This window comes from Buteo buteo, chromosome 11 (assembly GCF_964188355.1).
Source record: "Buteo buteo chromosome 11, bButBut1.hap1.1, whole genome shotgun sequence".
Classification (NCBI taxonomy): Eukaryota; Metazoa; Chordata; class Aves; order Accipitriformes; family Accipitridae; genus Buteo; species Buteo buteo.
The window spans coordinates 38,007,206-38,030,838 of record NC_134181.1 but is presented as its reverse complement, the minus strand read 5'-3'; the positions used below and the strand labels follow the sequence as shown (position 1 = coordinate 38,030,838).

Genomic DNA, 23,633 nt, shown 5'->3' with positions numbered 1-23,633 from the left:
TTTAAAATAAGATGTAGCACTTCTGCATCATTGCCCTCTACAACAGACTTCAGTGCTTTTATGCTTCTTTTTCTTAAAGCCAGCATTAACATTGTCAGTGGTACATTATTTCCCATTATTTTTCCATCTGGAAGAAAAAAAACCAAAACCAACCACACACCAAAAAAACTCCAAAAAACAAACCACAGAGAAATAGATCCATCATTGCAGATGATGAGGCATCATGATCTGTTTTAGCCCATCCAAGTCAGGGCCACCACTGAAAACGTTAGGTCTTGCCCTCTTCCTGCATCAGTCCTGGTCTGTTCAGGGATAGTGCAACAGAGCAGGCAGCAAAGCACAGCCAAGGACCAGGAACACTCATCAAAGCTGGCTGTAAAGCTAAATCCCATGTGTCAGAGGTCACAGTAGTAATTGAGGATTGCGCTTCAAACTCCAAAACATCCTGCAGGACCCAGGAAGGCTGCTGGCAATAGGTGAAAGATGGTGATGAGACAGAGGAACAATGAAGAAAAAGTTCTTGCGAATTATTTCTGACACTGCATGGTGCATGTGCAATGAGAAGATGGAGCAGAGCAGCACTCGGACCAGAAGGAGCTTCTCTCACACAGAGGGAGGGACAGAAGGAAATACTCCTGCCTGCCTTTGGGCCTGAAATTCTCCTCTCCGACACCCCAGTTTGCATAGTCAGAAGTGAAATCAATGCCTGACTATGTGAGATGCTTCCGCTTTGTAATGATCTCCATTTCTAGATGCTTAATAATTGTTAACTTTCTCCCTTGGAATTTTGGAACAGCCCAACAAGAATGAAAGTTTAGAGGTTCTTCCGAAAGTCCCCCAAATGCATCAGAAACTGGAATCTGCTGCAGGGCTGCAGTACGTTGTCTCAGCAGATTCAGTGGGTAACGAGGTCTTCTGAAACAAAGTGTAATAAGTGTTTCTGCCTGGACTTGCCAAAAGACCTTAATGCAAATACAACTCCAGGAAAATTAGGGTGGACTCTAGTGGCTGCCTCCCCCTCAGGGTTTTTGTTGGTTTTTTTTTTCCTTCAATCCTGATGAAATTCATTACAGTTGTATTTAAACTGAGGTTGTGATTTAAATTTTCCAAAGCAGGCAGGGCAGGTTTGAAAGCCTGATATATCAGAGTTTATATGCTTCCTGAAGAACTAGGGTAGTTGCAGAGCCTTCCCCAAGGGGTGCCTGGTTGGTCCCCTCACCCCCTTGGCATGTTTGCGGTCACACAGGCCACTGGATTCCTGGCAAGTCGAGCAGGCTTGCTCCTTACAACGAAGCAGCCCCGCATTCAAGCATGCCAGTACTTTCCTTGAAGGTATTTACAGTTTACTTTTTAGTGCTACTTTAAGTTCAAAGGGGCTAGTAAAGCCCCATTAAGCCATTTACATCAAACTGGTTAGTTAATTATCCTGTTGCAGGCTTTAAATTAGCAATTTATAACCCCTTCCCTAGAGATGCCAGTATTTGGAAACAACTCAGCTGGGACATTTTGCAGGGTGCAGTTAAGGAACAAAAAACCCCACTAAACACAACATCCCCCCACCCCCCCAAATAAACCCCACAAACAAGCCAGAATAATTCTCTTCAGTTTTTGGTTGGAAATCAATTAACTCTGGGAGAATCCAGTAGGGACAGGCGTGGGAGAGCACCCACCATTACCAGCTACCAAGGATAGTGAGGCCATGTCTATCTTAGGTTGTGTCTGTGCAGCAAAATGTGGTGATGTGCAGAGATACAAAGCCAGCCTGGAAGGCACCACAGCTAGAGGAGGATGATGCTTCCCTTACAATGAGATATTCTGCTTCTTAGTATCATAATCAAAGGTATTTACACATTCATATGTACAAAAATGTGTCTGCCCACAAGGAAGGAAAATAATTTGAGGCTTTGGGGCTGGTCAAACTGTGAATGCCAGCATACAAGGACTAAAGAGGACTGTGGGTTTTGGTCAGCACCTCTGCTCACCCATGCAGGCGACGAGGCTCTTTCCACTGCAGCTATCTTTCAGGTTAGGATTAACAAGATTTGGATTTATAACCCCTTGCCATAAGGGTCAATGACCTGCTCACAGTAAGCCTACCCCATGGGCCAGGTGAGGCTGGAGCCAAGGAATCTCCATTCCCAGGATCTTCTCCCCTGCCAACAACATTTCATTTCCGAGAAGGAAAATCTGTTGTCCACTCAGGGTCTGGTTATTCCAGTCTACCCCACGCAGAATTCAGAGCTTTTATAGCAGGGAATAAAAATCACCTTTCCCCCTAAATACCTAACTGCCCAAACTAACCAGGTCCTAGAGTAAAACATGCCTCTCATCTTCTCTTCCTTATTTCCACCAGCCATTATTAGTTCAACAACAACAACAAAAAGGCATACTGAATTTTCACACAACAGTCTATCAGGTACAGGAGAAATCTTGGCCCCAATCCTGGAAGCTGTCCCAAACCAACAAGAACTGCTCACCAAGAGCAGGAATCCATGGAAAGAAGGGGCATGTGGAGTGAGACCAAGGCAAACTAGGAGATTCCACATTAACATCAAAAAAAGGCACATAAAAAAGAAGTTTGAGAGAAAATTTTCCATTCTACTTGAAAGACAAGGCAGACAGATGGAATCAAGTCATATGACAGACCCCGCGATTTTTTTCCTCCATCTTAATACAACCCCTTTTCAATGGCAAAAAAAATGATCTTCTGCCAAACAAGTGTCAGATTAACTTGAAAAAGAGATAAAAATCTAAGCAAGTTAATTTCTTTATACTACACACCATGAAATTTATTTTGCATTTGCTTGCTTTTTCCTCTGTATGGAAAGTAGCCATTTCACAACAAATTTTGGGATGGGGGGGCAGATGGAAAGGAGAGGGAAAGACGCTCAGAGATTTCAAACCAAAGGGACAAAATATTTTTGTACAAAATTTGGTAAGATGACACCACTGTTATGTGATTTACTGCTGCAAATTGCAAGACAGAGGCCTTATAATAAAAATACAGGTAAACACAACATAAAATCTAAATTATCTAAAGGACTGAAAAACCCAGCCCCACACATAGATGACATTCTCCAAATTCTCTGCCCTTTCTTGGGAGCAGTTACACCCAAACCATCACTCAGCCCAGAAGCTGTTCTCTCCTGCTAATCACTGTAGAAATCACACACTAAGGTAAAAAAAGTTCAAATGCAAACACTAGACTGGCCTTTGAAACAGCCCGGTGCTAACAGGCCACATGATTGCATAATATTAGGGAATTATAAAATAATGTGAAACTGGGAAGAAAGAAGAAAGCAAAGCCCTCCTGTGGATGAAATGAGAGTCTTTCCTGCTCCACCAAAACCTTCCATTTCCAAGGCATGCAATACCCGGGCCTGTGCCTAGAACAGGTGTGTCTCCTTAAATACCTCACATGTCACACTTGTGTCTCATGGATACAGTCCTGCGGGATTATATTAGTACCAGTGCATACCAGCTGTAGCTACCCCCAGCGGTATCCTGTAACTCCTTGCACGGGGGGAGCTGCTCTCCACAGCATGCAGAGCCCCTTGCCACATGACTTTCTGGAGACAGACAGCAACCCTGCGACTGCAGCTTCAGAGCATTTGTGCTCTGGGGGCTGAACCAATTCAGGGACGAGCAAAAGACCTCCTCCAAGAGCAGGAACGAGGCACTGCCAAGAGAAGCGAACGGAGGACTCCAAGTATTCTTTTCTTTCCCTCCTCTGCGTTTATTACCAGCAAATTCTCAACTGATTTATGCCAAATAGACACTCTGAAGATCTCCGTTAAATAAAAAAAGATGCACGGCTAACAGAGCAAAGTCCACTCAGCCATTCCCAAGCAGAAAACGCTGACAGGGCACAAGGCAGATATGGCTAGTGTGGGATGAAGGAAGAACAAAGGAGAGTGAGCCTCATACATCTCTAAGTCAGTGCAGGAGGAGACACCCCTTGGCAATTTCAACCTAATTCTTCACTAAGCCTTGGAGGATACTAGCTGCTGGCCTAAGCAGCTGAAAGAGCCAACAAGAAAATTTTCAGGGCAGCAAATGCATTAATAGCATTTTTTCCATCATATCTTCGTGACTGGCACAGATAATAAAAAGAGAAGAGCTACTTGGTTGAGCTATAGCTCTGCATCACAATACAAAGGTGTTCTTCAGCATGAAGAAGAACTGCTCCCATGCCACCCATCTCACAAAAGGCATCTTGTAGTACTTAACAGGGAGCCGGAGCACCGATCGATGCGAGAAGCTGCTGACCAGGATGCATGGCCTCAGAGGTGGAGGACCACAGGGCCCTGTAGGATCCTTCTGTCTTATTCCTCCTTAACAGCACAAACGCCTTCATTTTTCAGTGAGCGATTCTTGCAGCAGTTTTTAGGAGAGAGAGTACACGAGTGAGAACGCACGCACCAATCTTGATGAAAAGTCTAATTTATGAGGAATCTACCACATCCGTAAGTTATTTCACTGGTTAATTAATTCAGATTTCCAGGTTTGAGCACACATCAGGTTTGTCTGCTCATCCCTACAGTAAATAGCTCCAGGCATCACAAGCAGCCGTCAGGGATGAAGGCAGTGCCAAGCTAAACGTTCTTCTGAAGTGGCGTAGGTAGAACTGTTTCAGTCCACCTCTGCTTTATAACTGCTCGAGGGCTGAGTGATACAGTGGGTTCAATGAACCCCAACTCATCAGTCCAGCGCAAGTCAGAAGCAAAGAGAAATTCTCACATATCTACATCCCAGTCATCTGTTCATCTCACCGGCCATCTCTGATCAAATGAGTGCAGAATAAGGCCATTCCATGATACTTCATTCTCAAACAAATGAGCAGGACCCCAAAGCTCCCAAACCCATCTACCCCTAGGAACATGTACACTTCTTACTACTGGCATTTCTCATTTTCAAGAGGTCTCAAGTCCATAGTGATAAAAATCAGGATTGACTGCCAGGTCAACTCTTACTCTTTAACCAACAATTTATTACACTGGGTCTTTGATTATCAATCAAACATCTGTTGCAAATGCCACGCCATGTTCTCAGACACCAGAAGTTTAAATGTTGAACAGTCCCCCATAACCAAGATTTAGCATCTTTACGTTTTCTTTATTCTTTGTCAGCAGCGGTGTTAGTGACCTCCTGGCTAGTTAACAGCCAGCCTGGTAAGAGCACTGAACTTTACACATTTGTCATGAGATCTTAGAATATACATTGTCACATCTTTTCTCGAGCAACTTGAAACCAAATCACAAGAGCAGGTCTGTGTCCCCAACAGACAAATGAAGGCCCAGCTGTATTTCATAACTGTGCAATATACATGATGTGCACTTCCAGAAACCTTAGTGACACAGCTAATGCAGAAACAATTATTTAAGAACCCATTTAAAGAAAATCCCCACATTTAGTACAGGAGTGCAATCATTCTCTTCATTTTTCCACAAACAAGTTTCAGACTTTGGGAAAACCAGGTCTCCTGAGCAACCTCTCCGTATACCCAGAGTGAGCTGTGTGTTCCCATAGGGAGATAGCAGCACACCCATTTTCTTTGACGACTCAGAAAGTCTGAATTTCTAGGTGAGAGCAAAACAAAATAACTCATTTCAAATAGGAGTAGCTGAGAACAGAACTCTTTACAGGCCTCCATCTAAATGCTCAACTCCCACTCTTGTCCATACTTGCAAGCATTTAATCCAACTGAGGTTCTTCACCAACCTCCAGCTATTTCGTGACATGCCTGTCTTGGGGTATAAAATCCTAGAGAGCGTCCCCTTAAATCAAATACATTCATTATATAATTGAAGAAGTTTTATGGGGGAAAATGGCAAAATTCTACTGTCATTAAGAAAAAAATTAGTGAACTAGTACATAGCAATGATTAGCCAGATAGCTATCCTTTTTTATTGAGGAACCAGACTCATAATTAAGGTGGTTTTTTCTTAAAATAATATATAAACAAATTATTGGAAAGTTTTACACAATTTTAACCAGTGGAATTTCAGAGTTCAAATAAATTACAAGCTATTTCGCTGTTGGACTGTCTGCCTCTAAGGTCACAATTAATTTAATTTTTGGAAGTTACAGTACCAAACACATGACTAGGAGTAAAATAAGAAAAACTTCTTTAGGGCTCTCTTGCAGTTTGTATAAAATATACAGAAATATACAGAAATATATAGGAAAATAGGAGCCCAGGTGCACTTATCTTCAGAGGCAGCTCACACACCTTGAGAAGTACGTAAAACATGACAAATTCGAAATTCACTTGCCCATTTAAATTTTGGGGGAGGGTAATGGAGATGAGAGACAGAGGAAGGGGAGGGAAAAAAAAGGGACCAAGTGTTATGTTAGTGACTTTATATATGAACACACAGAGGGAGTTTCCTTTATCTGTGTATCACATCATAGCAAGCACAGGAAAAGCCATGACAATGCCATGCCAGCAGCTAAATGTGCTTTTATTTATTTATTTATTTATTCAGATAGCATGCAATGGTAGAGGAAGGGTGGATTTAAATCAAAGTAATTTAAAGCTACCAATTTTAATCTTGTTTTACATTTACACTCTAGTTATTTTCATAAAGGATGACCAGTGGCTGGTAACTACTAAGCTGTATTGATTTGCAACTAAATATAGTCTGCTCTCAATTTGGTATTATTTTTTGCTAACCAGAGAGCTGCACTATCTCCAGTTGAAACATTTATTCTATTTTACAGGTATTTATCCAGCTGACATTTTTTCCTCCTTTTGTTATTTTAATAAACAGCCAATGACTTTTAATAGACATTTTATTTTTCTCATTTGAATCATACTGCCTGAAAATTCAAAAAGTAACCATCCATTGAGAATTTTCTGACTTCATTTTCTTATCAAGCATACTAAACATTTAAGTCCAAACATGTTCAACATTTAAAATAAACTCTTTAATAAAAAGATAAGTGAGCTGTAGCTGATGATTTAAAGCTGAATTCTCATTGCCTCATGCTTCAAAATCTAGAGCTACCAGATATTTGCCTCCCATTATATCTAGTTCTTATTCACCAGCTTGGAAAAGGAAAACAAGCATCTTAAGCTTCTTAAGCTTTCACTGTTTTCTCAACTGAAATCCTCTACTGCATTAAATAAACTCAAATTTAAAAAAAAAAAAAAATTGGCAAAAATGGCCTCAAGGTCTCCCTGCAAAAGCATCTACATCTATCAAAAGCCCAATACTTTCTTACAGACTCCTGTTCCTCATGCTTAGGGACAGACTTTCTGCAGTTGAGCATTCTGTCTTTCCTTAAACCTTTGGCAGAAGACAAGTAGTGCCCAAATAAAGACAGACCCAAACTCACTAAGATCTATGAAAATTGTTTAAGGCAGCTATTGTAATTTCAAGCAGATATTTCTTCCTAGGTATTAAAAAGATCGTTCAATTCAGTAGCCTTTAGCCACTACATCTACGATGCACTTGACTCTTTCTCAATATCCCACAAATTCATAACACAAAGACTACTAAAACACAAATGGAAATAAACAACAGTGGGGAAAGAGAAACCCTCACACACCATGAAAGCAAAAGGCACATATCAATTTCCTACAATATGCATTCTGCTTCCCTTTCTGTGGCATACATACTGAGAGGCTGAGATTGTGTCTGTGCACATTCTGTTTAGCAGTTTATATTGGAGAGAAATAATTTTTTCCCAAAAAAAATCTTAATACACATGCCAAATGTAAAAAGATAAAGCTTACTTTGCAATCAGGAAGATGGCAGAGGAACAGAAGTCAGAGCTTCACCTGATCAGACACAATTTTATGTGAAAAGTGCAGAAGAAAGAAGTATTCATTAAACCCTCCCATGCTACTTCCCAATTCATGTTTGTCTTCACAATCAATGACATTTCTCAAACCATTTCTGCACTAAGTTCCTTATTTGTTTATTCCTTCCCAAGGTAGCACTTCCATTTATAACATTCACACCGTAATTGCTAGCACAGCCCTGGCTGCCTGTCAAGCTTAGGAAACCTGAAATGAAGTCTTTCCTTTTGCCTGCTGGGGCTCAGACCTAGGCAGCCTAGCTACTGCTTCTACAGCCTCCACAGAAGGTCCATGTCATTTCTTTAAAGCAAATGCTTCATTAAGTGATGAGGCACAGCTATTAGCTCACATGCTCCTTTCTTGTAATAATGTGTGTACACTTACATGAAAGAGTAGAAAGGAATAAAAAGTCAATACATTTACTGTGTCCCTGTGGCTGCATGAACGTCAGAGCAAAATGAACCATTTGTTCTTAAAGTTGGCAGACACTCATCCTATGAGGAGGCTTGCCTAACAGTTTTCAGTATGTGAAATAAATGTAAAGTTTCACCTGATTATCCAATGGTTGCTAGTAGGTTAACGGTGACTCATATTGCCACTGACAGAACACACCTCAGTTACATTTTGAGCAAGACTTGCTGCACTTCAGCCAATCTTACAGCAATCTTAACCAGGAGAGGTGCATCATGCATGTAGCTACTGGTTTCTTAATGGTGGAGGATCCTGTTCAATCTCATCCATGACCACAGGTTAAGCATCCAGTAATCTGGCTGATATGATTACAACAGGAAAAGTAGTAGTATATTAGACACAGTGCCCTGGTCCTACATCATGCTGGACAACTCTCATATATGTAGCTTGGATGTTGATAGACTCTCCCTGGATAATTTAGCAGTTGTGGCTAGATAGCAAACACGCAAAATGAATCGTTCTATTCTTACAGGCTTTTGAAAAAACAAAGTCTGGATGCATTGAAGGGATAAAGCCAGTAAAACCTCTTTGCTCCTTGCTATAAACATCAATTTGCTGATGTGGGGGGAGAAGCGAGCAGAGGGAGTAAAACTATACATCCCTTCTTTAAAAGGAAGATGACTTGGTACCTCAGAAACAGTTTAGTAAGAACACTATTTCCCTTACCTAATAAAGTTCCTTGTCCAGTATTAAAGCAAAGTAATCTTTCAGTAGCATTTCAGCCACCTCAAAGGGCAATTTAAAAAATAATGTAGGGTTTTGATGTTTAAACAAGCTTTTCCAGCAATTACTTGTTAATAGCATCCAGAGGCTCCAAGAAGCAGGACCCATCATCCCAAGCAATTTATAGTAGCAATACATAGAGTGAGGCAGAGGACTTGAAGGGAAGGAAAACACTAGGGGCAGCAAGAGGGGGGAGGGTTAAAAACCACAAGTAAGATTGCTAAGTATATCCAACATCTAAAAACTAGAATAAAAGCCAATGCCATGCACCAAAGCTCTCTGGAAATACAAACTGATAAAAAAATCAAAACAAAGAGTCATTACTTCCTTGTTTGCCCAATCAGATCAGACCTGTGCTTTAGAGAGCTCCAGACTTTTGCTACTCCTTTGGCAGCCCCGTGCCCTTGAGTATTCAGGTGTGCCAGGCAATGACAGCTGACAGGTACAAACTCATTTGCCCCAGGGCTGCCTGGCATGTGAACTCAGAAGGGCTCTGTGAGCTGGAAGAGAAATCTCCCAAGAAAAGAAAGAAACTCTCGCAGAAAAGCCTCTCGTAGCCCTCCTCCAAAGAGCTGAGCTGCATTGTTTGTAAGGTGCATTATTCATGCTCGTGCTGCAGTCCGTACTCCTCCTCAGGGTAGGGGAATGCCACGCTGCAGCGAGCTCACTTGCTCCCAAGTTCACGTGGAAGCATTCCAAGCTACTCAGCTTCTGACAGCTCTCCAACTGCTCTTCCACGCTGTATTGCTTTACATTACATTGCTTTCCCTGCCAGGAGGCACTGCTGTATTACAGTACAATCGTCTAGCAAAATGTAAAACTGATTTTTTCACCTCCCAAATACCAACTGACTGTTGCCACTGCAGTCACAACTATAAGACCTGTTCCGTATTAGACTTTCCTGGTTTTGTGCATATACAAGAGATGTTAATATCTTCCCTCCTCTTCAGCCTCCTTCCCAACTTGCTGCTTCTTGCCTCCCTGTCATGCTCCCCAGTCCTTTCTGTGGAGGGCAGCCACCCTCAGCTTCCAGCCCAAGGTGTCACTACTATTAGAGTTAAAATGCCTAAGCCAGCTCATTAGGTACATTTTCGGGCAACCCAAGTAACTATAGCCCTAAACACAGAAAGTAAGAAAAATAACTAGAAACATTGTAGTGACTCACAGTTTCATTAACAAGCTCAGATTTTTGTTAAGTCAGAATTTTAACAAAGAAAGCAGGCTACAGAGGCTTTTTATAAACACACACATTTTTAAGGTATTAGGAGACATTTGGCTCCTAACTCTCTTCATTTCAGTATGCTTTATGTTACTTGTGGGCTGCAAGGCAAAACTAGTTCCCTGCACTGCAGTGTAGCTAGTTTCTTTTCTAGTTTTGTACTATAAACATAGCCATATTATAAGAGCAAAGGTCTAGCTGTCTGTTCTTCAGCAGTAGCCAGAATAGCCCTCCTCCCTGCCCCCCCCCCCCTCAAAAAAAAAGAAGCAGGGGCAGTGGGGGAGAAAAAGCAGTGAAACAGAGTACAGGCAGCCTTCCCTTCTTATACCCTGTGCCATTGTTAAAGATCTCCTGATCCAGAGGTTGCACCCAGGCCATCACTTTTAATAAGAACTTATCCGTCCTTTCATCGATTTTTCGATCTGTTTAGACTTCTTCTATCCATAACACCCTTTGGCAATGAGTTTCACATGGTAACTGCTGCTTGACAGAGTGCCTCCTCTTGAATCAATTTAGTTAACACAAGAACCATGAAGAATCACTCCCTACTCCCCTTCCCCACCCCATTCATTACAGTATAAAACATCTGCAATTTCTGTAATAAGTCATCTCTTCTCTATGGCAAGAGAAATCACTTCGACTGACTTGAGACCCATCTTTGATGGTCTTCTCTGGACCTTCCGTAGCCCTCCACTAGCTTATCAGAACTGCATAGTGTTTAAGATACTGGCACACCATGAGTTTACATAGCAGCATACTGATGGTTTCTGTTTGGTTTACCAGGTTGGGTAAACATCCAGAGTTTGCTGATTCTTCAGGGAGTGCAGTATTTCCTCACAGCTGGCCATCAGTCTCTCTGCAAGACCTTTTTGGGGACTCACATCAGACAGTGCTCTTAAGTAGTCTGCTGAGGTGATAGGTGAAAATTTTTTTTCATCTCCCAACAACTGCTGCCACAGATCTCTCCATTTTTTTTACCCAATTCAAGCCAGCCAAACTCACAGCTTTCAAACCCTGCCATTTCTGCCCCCCTCAAAGTCTTCCCAAAAGCATGGCAGTTTGCAGCCACTCACAGCTACTTTCTCTCACCTGTATGCCCAGTGAGAAGTTCCACAAGCCAGAGAAGCAGAAAGTACATGGTTCTCCCCAATAAGCAGGGGCAAGCATTGTTGCATTAAAATCTATACTGAGCAGCCAAGGGAACTTAAGCTTATCCCAGCGAATATCCCAGTCTTAAGAAATTTGCCAGGTGTCCCCGTATAATGAGTGACTGTCCTGAAGGATCAATCAGACTTGGCACTGTGATGCACAATTCACTACCCTGCCTCATGAACCCATGCTAATCCCAAGATATGTGCTTCACCAAATATAGCTGCTCCCTATAATTGCTTGGCTTATCTGCCCTCTCTTAGCTGAACTACCATGGTTCCAAAAGCCCTTAAAATTAATGATAGATATGATCAATTAAAACCCATCTACCTGTATAGTGCTATGTGTATCACTTGTTCACAACAGCACTGTCAGTCACAGTGCTCAGCTGCAGTTTCTGTATGCTTCTTAGTAGCATACAGAAATACTTAGTACTGCCAAATTAGTGAATGCTGGGAAAAACATCAGAGCAGTTTGTTTGACCCCAATTTCAGAATTTCTGGGAGACAGTTGTAACATGCCATGAGAAAGATAACACAAAACAAAGTTATGAGCTGAAACACTGCATCTCAGCATACCTGACCAGAAAACTGAGCAGGTAATTTGAGCAAACACAGACTCCTGTGAACATGTGGTTAACAAAAGTAGCTCAAGACAGCTTAACAAAATAATAGCACAGACACATTTTACTTCCATAGTTACAAATCTCTGAATTGGAATGAGCAAACTATAGAAATAACAAGCTCTGTACATCAACAAAACTCTTGTACTACCCACGAGCATAAGATAGCATGCAAAAGCTAGGCGAATAATGTAAGCCAGCTCAACATATTGAAATATAAACCTTCCTTCTGGATGTCTCATTTTCTGAACATTTTGCATACAGTGCCTGCAAAAATAACACTGGGTGTGTTACGTGCTGGGGAGAAGAGTCCCTTTCCTTCTGTTTCCTAAGGAAACTAATGTGGGATAGAACATTACTTTTACTCAATAGGATGAGAAATTCCACCAAATCCCTAGCTGGAGCTCTGACATAAAGGCAATTCAGAAAGTCAGCCAGAGACCTGCCCACACCCATCACCATTATTTTCCAAGACTGGAATGAGAAAAAGTTGCATTTAAGTTTTGCACTCAGCCTCAAATGTTAGTCACCTCAATTTTCTCTTTTGAAATATACACACAATAAATACACACACATATATAAATCACTTCTGGTGTTTCTTCTGAAATCCCTACTCTGACTGTTCTTGAAGTGCTGAATCTAATAGATGGCTTCCCCATTTAATTTACCCTGATATTATAAAATGCTGCCATCCAGCGAGGGATCAGAACCAGCTAGGAGCTTAAATACAGAAAACACAACAGCTTGCTCACAATGAGCAGAAAAAGTTATCATTGTAAAGCAGTTCACGAAAAGTGTCTTAAACACTATTACGAGAAAGTGGCAGTCTTTTCAGAGCTACACCAAGCAGCAAAAAGAGTTTGAGTTACAGGGCTACGTCACTTGCTGCTGTCCAGGAAGATGTGCACAAATGTCTAAGGCAGCAGTTAGTATCTCACTGGACTCCTGTCCAGGCCTTGAGCTGCAAAAAGTCAGCATGTACTGTTTGCTCACATTCCCTTTCTTTGGTAACCAATTGAGAACATGTTAGTTAGTTTTAGCATGAGCCAAGAAAATGCATTTCTTCTTAGTCTAAAAACACTAGCTCCAGCTCAACTGGTTTCAGAGAAGATTTAGCTGAGAAGAATGAGGATGCCCTCCTTGAGATAGATGTTCTGGCCTCTTGTGGGCATAAGTCTCCCAGCAGGACTTGACAATGGATAATGTTATTGCAGAAAATGCATTTAAGCTCAGTTCTATTAATGTGGTCCTCATCCAGTTGAGACTAGAGGATCTCTGTTCACCTGGTATCTTCCTCATTTATCCTGCCATTGTTCCAGAAGCAGAACTATTACTGGCAAGGAAAAGTTACCCATAGTAAGGGAATGGGTTCTTCTTCTAAGCCACAGAAAGGGGACAATGGGTGAATTTACTTTGCAATTTGAGAAGAGTACTTCTTATCATCTAGGACATTTGCATAAAACAGCTTCCTCAGCTCTTGGTTTAATGAATAAAGGAATCAAATCTTTCAATACATATTGCAAATAACTGCAAAGATTTGCCATCTGAAACAGCTAGGCTCTCTCTCCATACCCACCATCTACAAGTAAACATTTCTCAAGAGATCATCTGGGAGAGCTGGAAGTGGGTGGAGCTCAATGCCTAGCCAAGTTGACTCTTCAAGGAAAAATTTGGACAACATAATGCTGAAAGTCTTGGAGATACTTTGCAGTGGCTTCGCTATGTTCAGTTTTTCCTCAAACAGATGTTCTTAAGATTTTCTAACATGCTGGTAATTTTCCTGCTGTATCAAATTTCTTGATACCTACTTGGGAGAAAACTTGGTTGATAGATTAACATTTGCATGGCATATTTCTTTGTGCTGTGAAAAAAGTCAAGTGAAGAGGTGAAGAAACTTGCCCCAAAGTCAGAAGGGCAGCTGCAGAGCTGAGGGGGGACCCCCATCCTCACTCCCTCAACTCCTTGTCATTTTGCAGCTAAAGAAAAGCACAGCCAACAGGCAGTTAGATGAATGACAAACCTGCACAGCTATCTGGCTTCAACCACTTGAGCTAAAGCTGCTTCTTACAGTCAGTAGCAGAATCATATCCATCTCCTCTCAGGGGCAAGCCCTGAGAGCCACCTAGCAGGCATACACTGGTGATACACTATACCCCATGATCTATCCATGGGGTTAGGCAGAAAGTAGTATCCAAGGTACCTATCATGGCAACATCTAAATGCAAGTATCAGAGCACTTTACAGACAAAAAGGTCTTTCCCCCAGGCTGTTTAAAATTTGCATGTTCCTGTGTAGCACTGAAGATAGCAGCAATGGTGATTCATTAAGATAATGATTTAAGTAGGAGGCTTAAGAAAGTCAGGGTGGATTAACATCCAAAGGGCTACAGTTGGAGCTTCTCCACTCCAGGCTGCCACCTTGCCTTTTAAGGGAAGGGAGGAATTCCAAAAGTCAGGAGAACTATCAATTAACAGCAACTATATCACAACTACAATGCATTAAAGCACAAGAGCACCATCTCTACTCCAGCCCATCCTCCTTGGCAAGGTCAAGCACAAAATTTTATGCTGCAGGAAAATTTCATGGCATTATAAATTATTGGCTTTTCCTTTATGTGATTAGTTTGTTAGTGTAGGCTATCCTCAAAAAAAGATTGTGTAAAATTTCTTTTAAACTAATTTTCTCTCCATCTTAAAAACAATACAAGTTTTTCTCTGACGAATTGTCTTTCCCCATTATGAAATAATCAGATGGATTTGATAAATTGATTGCTCCCCACATAATAATGTAAATATACACATTGGAAAAAAGCACACAAGTCCTTTCCACACCCCAATATTTAATCAAATTGTGATCAGTTACAAGTTGAAACATGCATTCTGTCCGTAATATGAAGTTAATGCTCAGACAGTAACAGGCAGCTCATACTTCATCCCTGCTAAGAGAAAGGCCTTTGTACAGTGATTTTGATATAATACTTTCAGTTGCCTTCTAGAGAGATGAACAGGCAACCAATTTTTCTATTCTTCTGCTCACTCATAGTAGTTGCAATAGGGCATCCCAGTGTATATTGCCCCACTCACCGCTAGCTGTGCTTGGTCTGAACGTCTTCTAGGCACTCTATCCCATGCTGATTCAGTACAGAATAGCTTCCTAGAATGCAATTATAGAAAGAGTAAGGGTTTGTCTTAAAAAGGGATTATTCCAGAACAGCTATTCCTTATTAACTATTCCCAATCCCCTCTTCATTAGGATGATGAAGTTAATTGGGAATAGCTCTTCTGCTCAGATTTGTAACTTACCTTGGTCTTAATCAATGACCCTGTTTAGATGAGCCCTTAGTACAGCATCATACAATCATAGCAATGGCTTCACCAATAAAAACAGACTCATAATTGCAATGAAAGTAGAGCTACTGCGTGGACACAACTCAGCTGAGTTTGTTGTAAGTTGGGCAGATAACAGGATCAAGAAATACATTAAAAAAATAGTTGTTCCTATAATGTTAGATCTCATCAGTACTGCATGTGACGTTTTGTACTTTACAAGTCTCTGGATCTGCTTTGTTCAAACTTGGTTTATTCCTTAGATATATGGAGACCTTAACAGCAGGGAAATTTTGAGTTCTGTAGCTTCTTTGTTTATTAAGTTCTTAGCTTGCAAGATTTCTCATCCAAAAAGGGCTGAGAAAGTACCTGGCACATCTTGGATGCTTATTGAATACATTAAATAAATCAAACGTTTTATGATAAAATTCCACTCCCCCACACCAAACAGATGTAGGTGCAAGTCAAAGAGGCTTGAAAAATTGCACTAAAATTGATTTTGCTCCAGTTTTCCCCAAAGGAAAAAACTTGTGTGTGGGTTGAGACAAAAACACGGAAAATTTCAGCTATCATGAACAACTGAAAAGAGAAATGGAGGAAAGACAGAAGCCAAAACTGAACTTCACATTTGGAGTACATAATTTATATTCTCTACAGTGTTCTGTATTACAGGCTTTCCTGGACTTACACGTTCAGTGAAAGTCTTTTCCTTGGGCTCATCACACTTCTAGAAAAAAATGCCAGATAGATAGCTTAATGCTGGAGGCTCCTAGCCTACTCAGGGGAAACCATAGACCATAGAGAAGGTTCTTTGGTTGATTTCAGATTCTGAGAGGCTAGAAAAGATAGGACCCAACATAGCTGAGGATGTCTGTCACAAAACTGGGGGAAGAGTTACTTATAGACACTTGTCAAGTCCTGCAGCACAAAAATCTGAGAAGAATCTTGAATACCTACAACTTAAGATATATGCAAAGCCATCTCATGTTGCATGTGTTATTGGAAGGGAATAGAAACAAAACAGACTCTGTTAAGGTTGCTTCTAGACTGTTAGAGTATGACTTGATTTGGTATGCCTGACTGTTAAACTTCACCATCTGCACCACTTTCCGCACCTGAGGTCTGTGCCCAGGAAGTTGGGTTCTGGTGAGGGGCATAGGGCAGAAAGTTTCAGTGGTCACAGTTCAGTCATTTCCAAGGATGATACTGGCATCTTAAAGGAGCTTTCTGACAAAGACAGCACAGAACTCCCTATTTCAGGGCAGCATTCAACTGCCAGACCCGCACGACCATTTCTTGTGTCCCTGCAACTCCTTATTCATACCACACCTCCCACATTCACACTGACAAAGCTGGTCCATCCTGTACATGGAGTGAATCAGGGATCCTGTGTCAAAAAATAGCAGGTGATCCAGCCTGCCATTACTTGATCGCAGTATCTGCGTAACCACCAGTCTTCCTTTGCATATAGGCAATCTTAGTCCATGTATGTAATATTTTATAAGCAACTTTTATGGGTTCTTTTCCCCATAGGAGAGAAAATCGAGAGACATGATAGAAAGGGGAAAGGGCAATTATAAATATATGCAAGTCAAATCAGGGAAAAAAAAAAAAAAAAAGGAAAAAAAAAAGAAACTGAAACCACTTCCAGTCTCTCTCTCCAACAAATTCCACACTCTCATGGTCTCTGGCACCACTTCACAGTAACCTCAAAAGATGTTCACCTGCTCCCACAGCACTAAGAAACAAACAGTGAAGCAGGAACAAAGAAGCTCCCACCTAGGATGACCAACGTAATCCCCTGACAGCACATCACAAAGGAAAAACCTTATCATTAAAGCAGAAGAAAAACAAACACACAGGCACACACACACAGCTCTACTGCTGTGCGCTATTAGCATCCTCCCCATTTTCTATACGCATCTAATATCAGGAGATTTATATTCAGGCCAAAAGCTCATGCTGGCAGGAGAGGAAAGTACTTTGGAGAAAAGAGGGGAAGGGGAAAAAAAAAAGCCTACAGTTTCTTGGCTTGTGATCAGGAGGCTGGATGCATTCTGTGGAACTAGGCCAAAGCGTTAGTTATTATATTCAAGAGAACATCTGAATCCCAGCTCAAGGGAGCCGAGTTTGCGGCTCTCATTTATGCTGTATATCAATTGAATATCAAACCACATTTTCCGCCTTCTGAATAATAAAGCTTAATAGTTTGGGACTCCCATATGGTCTATTGTTAAAATATTTCCAAACACTGGCTGCTGTTTTATTTCTGAAGGAAAGATTTCTCTTTCCTCTTCAAGCTTTACTTGTTTAAAAGATGCTTGTAGTAAAAACTAAATATATTAATCTTTTAAATATTTCCAGAGTTTTAAGAAGGGCTGAAAAAATGAGGGGATAAGGAAACGCAAATACATTTTGAAATTGTTGGTTTTTTTTTTAATGTCACATGCAAATGTTTGTTCCAGGCAGAAGCAGCTGGTGCCACCAGGCTCTGCTGTTCAGAACAGGGGGTGCAGAAGCTTTCAGAAACCATGAGCTGCTCTAACAAAGGAGGACCACACAGACTCAAACCATTCACAAAAGGACCCAGGCCGATTATTTGACTATTACTTACAAGGAAGCTTGGCCAGTAACGTAGGCAATAAATACTGGAGAAACCTGTTCTGTGCATAACCCGGGTTTGTCTTTTCACAAGTCCTGCTCTCTAATTAGCTACTCATTCCTGGAGGGCATTGCTGATGGATGGAGTGTATCAGTTTGGTATATTTTTTAAAAAAAGTTAAGAAAGTTGTTAAATAATAAAAGCATCAGTATAAAAACCACTCTGCAGTGCGTTAGGAACGGTCACTAGTGCTCCTTCCCAGTCACACGAGAAAAGGGTATTCCTGTTCTTTGCACTGTGCAGAAAAAGACTTAGTGGCAGAGAGATTCTCTAACTTGCAAGGGCTGCAGTGCCCTGCTCAGAGCCCGGATGAGAACTGAGAAACGCTCATCTTTTGGTCCTGCATTCACCCCCCATTCAATTAGCATGGCAAGACTCAACTGCTGAATGAGCAGAAGTGAAACCATGCAGCACTGGCTGGTTGTGCACTGGTGTGAACCTCCAGCTCCACCTCACCCAGCTCTTGCCCTCTCTATGAAATGCTTCAAGCTCGCTCTGACAGGAGCTCTCAGCGCAGCACCAGCTTGCATGTCTGCCGGTCAGTCAGCAAAGCAGAAGGTGCTGAGCTAGGCATGGCCAACAGCAAAACACAGCACAAAAATTTAGCAGTTCCTACGGCCCAGGGAGCCGCGTGGAAACTTCTGCTCTCTCCTCCTTATTCTTCTGTTCTAGCCTTCATTGCTGCTTCTCATTCCCGTCTCCTACTTCCCTCCTTCTGCCTGTGTGTTCCCCTCCCCTCCATCACCTATCTGCCCCCCATCGCCTGCTGTCCTCCAGTGTACAGGTCTTCAGAGTCAGCTGTCCTAACCCTGAAACTGGTTGCTCATACTCATCAGCTGCCTCCTCGCCAGAAAGGAAGAAATTCCAGTATTTCAACATTCGCTTTCATCCCAATTCAGGGAGAAAAACTGAAATTAGAGACTCTTTGTAAAACGGAAGTTCACAAGTTTAAAAAAAAAAAAAAGAGAAACCTATTTGTGAACACCAGTGCACTTTGTGTCATTTGAAATGGAATATTTTTACATTACTGAAACCAAAGTTGGTTCATTTTGGTTTGGTGACCTGACCCGAAAAATTTTGTTCTGAGTCAGTACACTATTGAACTGTTTTTATTCCCACAATGCTGCATTGACTCAGACACTGCAGTTTGGCAGCCTGATAACCCTGGTCTCACTTCTGGGGCAGTTCCCGTAGCACACACTGAGGTGTCTTGTGGCACAGCACGGTCTCCAGGAGAGCTGTAATGCCATATGGGAAGGCCGAGGCCCTTGGAGTCCAGCAGAAGAGGATGGGTACATCAGACAACAGCTCTCTGAGCAGCTGAGGGCTACCTGGAATCCAACACTGTTTTGAACCAATTCTGAGTGAAGCCTTTCAGACCAGTTAAAGAAAAGCAAAGCAAAGAGCTATTCCCATTCAGGTAGTATAGACAGGTCAATGCAATATTTCTGGTAAAAAGCTAGTTTATTAATTTTACAGGTGATCAGAAATCTAGAATTGGGCTTTTCTGGAAAAAAAAGTTTCTATTTTAAAGAAACTGTATTTTTCCCTGAAAAAGCCACTCCAAAGAAAAACTCAAATCAGTCTCCTACTGACCCAGTAGCATTCTTACAAACTGTCTTAAAAATAATACAGCGAACGAAGCTCGCTCTTACAGAAATTTCTCCAGCAGGGAACTTAATTATAGCAATATCAGCTGCCCTTTGCCTCCTACACAGCTCCTGTTGTGACCCAAGGACTGTAGGATTGAGTTCATCAACCGAGTATAACAACTAGTTTAGAGAGAGTCTGACAAGTATTGAACTAGAGGTTTTGCAACAGATGTCTGAATGGTCGATCCCTTGCTGCTTCTAGCCGAGGCATGGACACAGCTTCTGTGATAGCTGGGTAGAAACAAGTGCTGGTGGAGTTGCTGAAGGCTCCGAGTTCTGCCCCAAACATTAGGGGTGCCACCAACTCATGCTCAACAAACAGCTCTTAAAACAAGTGGAGAGGACTCAGTGGGAGGATTAGTATGTATTCACAGAGAGCTGTTTTAGTAGTTTTCCTGTAGACTCTATAATGCTTCTCTTGTAATGTGTGTTCTTACCCCTAGGTCTGTATAACTGAAGATAGAGTAGAAGGTAGAGTGCAAGTGCATGTATGGTTTTGATTTACTTTAGAAAAAAAGGAAAAGGAGAGACACTTAGCCTGTAGTTTCAGTGTTGGAAACTGCAATAAACCTCTCTTTTTAAACCCCATAACCTTGTGACTGTTTTATAGTTATAAGGAATCATAACCAGAGAAAGATTTAGCCTAACAGTGATCTGCCCTCAAAGACATTAATCTGTCACATCTAATAGAAGGGGAATAAGGAGACAAACCTTTCTGCTAAGTAATTCAAACAGATGGCATATGGCTTTGGTGGGAACTTACTGTAAATTGCCCCTGTAACAAGGGTAAATTTGACAATGCTGCACACCCAAAGACACTGTTTACGAGTCAGTGTGAAAAATATCTCTGCATGATTTCCTTGTGTTTTAAAACCTGAATTCTCTTATGATCATATCTCACCGCTTTTGTGGTTGACACATCCAACCAGCTTGCCACCCACTTTTTCACCCCCTTTATGCCAGTAAGATTGAGTCTTTCTTTTGTTTGCAATTTTTTCCTCTTCTCAAAGTAATTCTTTACTTTTGAGGGATCAGCAGAAGATAATCATGGGTATCGTACCAACATGTTAAAGCACAGTTTTCTATCAATATTTCAAATATAATTTTGTTTGTCTGGGCTTCTAGTAGCTTCTTTCTTACCCCATAAAGCACACAAAAGTCTTCAGGTTAGTTTCTCTTTTCTTTCCTTCTCCATGCCTTATATGGGAAATAAAGGGTTTATTTTCTCTCCATCTCTCTTCTTCCCCCAAACCCCAATCCCCAGCTTCTCTTTTCTAGTTTTATCATGAGTTCTCTCCCTCCTTTTTTTCATCCACTATGTTTCTCCAAACTCACAGTAAAAAGCATTTCTGGATTGCCTTGCTCTGGGCTCCTTCCTCTCCTCCAGAGGAGCAATAAATGGCTCCTGGGACACTTTGCTCTGTTTCCTCTCCTGTAAAAAAGCCAAAGCTTACTCAACTCTCTTTTCCTCAGGTCTGCCACTCAGCCCACTAACCTATCCCCATTTTCCACCCACACTGAACAAGCCATAAGGTTTAAAAACTTGTCTGGAGAGCTTAATCCTAAATTCAGGTCATTGTCCTAAAAGAGACCAGGCATGAAACTAATACCAATGCTTAAGAGTTCTCATGATATCTCAAAGCAGGTGAAAACCATTATTGTCGGATTCCTACCATGCAACAAGACTGATAGGGAGCAATGAAAGGTATGGGGCAGCAAGAGACCAAATTCACATGCAGTGGCAGTCCAGGAGAGTATACTGAATTCAGAGGAGCAGTAAACTTAGACACTGGTTTTCCAGACCAGTCAGGGGAGGATTGGTATTAGAGGACCTGAGAATAATCCCCAGATTACCCTTCAACACGCTCACAGGGAGCAAATGTCACTTTGCATGGTGAAGCATGCCAGCCAGGGAGCATGCTTTATGTTTCATGTTAATGAGTATTAGCATGGAACCCAACTTCCTTCCCCTCCCTATTTTTGATATAATTAAGGACTAGAATGAGCATTTTGTTTCAGTCTACAACAGCAACAGACCACAGCAGTGCAGAATAACAGGAAAAGGAGAGAATGAAGGAAAAAGAATCCAGGTGGTAGACACTTACTGCTCTGGCCACTGCACGAAATGAAGGCTTGAGTGCACATTTTTGCCTGATTGCATAGCTGTCTCTGCTACCCATCTAATCTGCTTAGAAAACTGGTTTTGAAGGATATGGTTCAGACATACCACTCGCATGGAGGGGGGGGGGGGGGGTGATGAGGGGGAAAAAAAAAAAAAAGTGCTGCAGCTGCAAAAGATAAAATAGAGACAACTAATTTTCTCAGAGGTTGCAACACAACCTCTCCCCCTCCTCCACATGCAGTCACTGCACTGGCAGGATAAGCTGGAGATTCTCCAGCGTAAGCAAGAAGGCACAATAAGGTGTGCAGGCCCTTCTCCACCCCGATACCCACAGCCCTTGGGGGTACCACAGAAAACAGAGGCTGACAGCCCAGCCACTCAAAAGGAGGTGGTGACATTCCTCCGCCTGCTCATTTCAATTGCGTTACCATTTTTCAGAGGGGGACGTGAGAAACGCACATTGCTAGATGTTATGCCGAGACAATAATGAGCGTAAGGGAGTTGCAGACTCCTGTTGTACCAATTGGTGGCTGGGTTCTGAACTCTCATTGTGTGATCCGATTTCTCCTGTCATCCAAGCCATTTTGCAAACTCCAAGCATACGTTCATTTAAGCCATGTGTCCTGAAATCTAAACAGCTGAAGGGGACGGGAGGGGTAGGGAGAGAGGAGAACCACTGGATTTCTGGTGACAGTGTCTAAAATACACATTTGCACAAGGAAGTCTCACTTTAGATAGTCACTTAGCAAAACAACTACAGCTGCTGACAGGCAAGAGGTACAGTTTCAAGTGACAATCAGACATAAAATAGGCCAAATAAATTACTGCAGTCTAAAGGGAGTGGGAGTGTGTGCTCCCACAAATGTAACAGAGATAACAAATGGATTACCAATGGGTGACCCAATGTCAAGATTAGCAGACCCAGTTCTCGTTTCAGTTACACCGTAGCAATGACATTACCTAAGATCTAGCAGAAGTGAAACTGAAATCAGAGTCCGACCCAGGATGTCAGGGAGGCAGCTGCTTTAGTTTTTTAATGCCTAGAATTTCAACCCAGTTTGCTTTGTTTCAGGAGTCTAAGCTGTCTTTGGCAGAAGGGTGAGCAGCCTTTGCCAGCTGCCACGTGATCTGCAACGATGTTTTCTAAATGGAATTGTTTGGGGTTTTTTTTTGAGGTGGGGATGGTGGAGAGGAGGTGGGGGTTGCTTGTGATGAAGGCAGGCAGCATGAGAAGTATATTGGCTTTTTTGTCCCTTTCCTCAAAGGTATTTTTTGCCTTTGTTTCCATTCCCTGCCCATATATACATTTACCCTCTTCTCTGTGCTCTCCTACATGTAGACCCATCTGTTCTTTGAAAGTATCAAGCATGCCAGTTCTGGTGTTTGTGGGGTCTTTAAGGAGACATTGTGTGAGTGCCTACTCCCTGACTGAAGTAAAATAGAAGGGTTTTTAATACGTATATAAGTAATTTTTAAGCTTTCCAAATATTAATTGCTTACGGAAATTAAACATCTGCTAACAATAAACTCCCCATACAAATGAGAAGATAGTTTCTGTCTGACTAAAATTCTTTCCCTTGTTAATTGCTAAGAATACCATTTTCTTGTCTTTTACTATGGCAATTTCATTAGTTCCCCAATTATCAAAATATTTCAGTCCTTTCATGACAGAAAGGAAAAGATCCAATTGCCATCTCCAACTCAACTTTCAGGGTCCTGCAAAACCAAGTGAGAAAGTGGCAATTATGACTAGCCATGAAAAGTCCTCAGAGCAGAGACTGACTATGTGGGGTGCAGAGTCCACCTGCACACCTTCTCTCCCCACATCACCCACAGTCCCCCAGGAGTCTGCTGAATTTTCACAAATATTATACTACAGG

General features: G+C 41.7%; 1 protein-coding gene across 1 annotated transcript in view; it reads right to left on the bottom strand.

Annotated features, from left to right (window-relative positions):
• HIC2 (HIC ZBTB transcriptional repressor 2) overlaps positions 1 to 23,633 on the bottom strand; it is an 81,123-nt gene that overhangs the window by 24,889 nt on the left and 32,601 nt on the right. Inside the window, exon 2 of the mRNA XM_075041599.1 lies at positions 15,075 to 15,144. The gene's annotated coding sequence lies outside the window, so the exon portion shown is untranslated. The remainder of the gene's footprint in view (positions 1 to 15,074; positions 15,145 to 23,633) is intronic.